This window comes from Acyrthosiphon pisum, unplaced genomic scaffold, assembly GCF_005508785.2.
Source record: "Acyrthosiphon pisum isolate AL4f unplaced genomic scaffold, pea_aphid_22Mar2018_4r6ur Scaffold_21109;HRSCAF=23054, whole genome shotgun sequence".
NCBI lineage: Eukaryota > Metazoa > Arthropoda > Insecta > Hemiptera > Aphididae > Acyrthosiphon > Acyrthosiphon pisum.
Window position 1 is genome coordinate 1,052,968 of NW_021770540.1, and position 1,658 is coordinate 1,054,625.

A 1,658-nucleotide genomic window follows, 5' to 3' on the forward strand; every position below is an offset into this window, starting at 1 on the left:
GAATCAAACCGAAGGCAATCAAAGAAAAATCAAAAGAATTTGAAAAAATTACCAAAATAAGAATCTACTACTTGAACGACAAACTAATATTTAATATATTAATACCATTAGTTAACGACATTGAACTTATATTATATAAGTTAACACCAGTACCAATGCATCATAAACAAGATAATGCCAGTGGATGGTATCTAATGGACATTACTTATAATATGGTTGCTACAACCCTAGATAAAAAAAGGTTTACTACATACACAGATCAACAATTAAACGACTGTAAGGACACCACAATTTATAAAATATGTAGAACACCACAACCTATACAAGAGAACAGCGAGCGACAACCATGTGAAGTGCAAAACTTCATAAGAAACGAAACATATTCTAATCCTGAGTTATGTACAATAAGAAAAATTAATTTACAGAGAAGCATATACCAAAAATTGCAAAATAGGAATACGTGGATTCATGCAGGTAAAGAAACACTAACAATAAGTTGTACAGATTTACCAGAACCATTCATAACAGAAACAAACGGAGCGGGAGAAATAACCATAAGAGACAACAATTGCCAAGTATTCGGAAGAGATGCAGTATTAGTCGCCACAGAAGATATTATGAATAATAAAAATAAGGACTTCATACCTATGGCTAACATGAAAAATATTTTGGAAAAAATACCTGAAGATATACACAAATTTGAAGCAAATGAAAAATTGGAAAACAAACCAACTATGCAATTAACAGATTTACGAGACACATCCAGATCCTTAGACGAGATACAACAAATGATTGAACAAGAAATTTCAAGAGAACAAAATCAAAAACACCAATTTATACATAGTAATCTATTATATGTAACAATATTACTAGCAGCACTATCTCTCATACTCATAATAGCAATATATATATTAATAAAATGCAAATATATTAGTAACGGACAAATAAGAGATATGCCAGGAAGGATAGTTAGATATAGAACACCAAACAGAAGCGATTACGTAAGAGGATTCGAAGAGACATCATTCACCGCACAACCATCACCAAGATAAATAAAATAAATAAAAATAAATAAATATTATTAATAGTTACTAGTCATAAAAAATTATTTAATATATTAAAATTAATTAAATAAATTAAAAAAAAAAAAAAACAAAAACAAATAAATACTAAGTAATAAGTAAGTAATAAGTAATAAGTTAATAATAGAATTAATGTACGTTATAATAATGCTCTGCTCGCGACTCACTATTCCTCCAAAACCTAATTTGTGGGAAAATCGATTCACCCTCTCTTCTTCAACATATTCATTTCAGGGTCCCTGCACGCCATACTCGTAACGTTGCCCCTTTCGCTATACCAACAGTAAGCGCCAACTATCTGTCTAACGAACCCCTTACTCGTTGTATGAGACAAGCGAATCTTGACCCCTCTTTCTCTTATCTACTCTAGCTTATTTGTAATTTCTGTTGTAATTGTATATTGCTGTAAGGTTGTTATCATTTGTAATCTTAATAATGTAAATATTATCTATGTTTCTGTATTTAAACTGGGCTTCCGCCCGTCTTATTAATAAATAAAATAAAATAAATAAATAATAATGATTATGTTTCAGAAAATAACAAGAGGATAACGAAAAATAAAATAATTAAAATAAA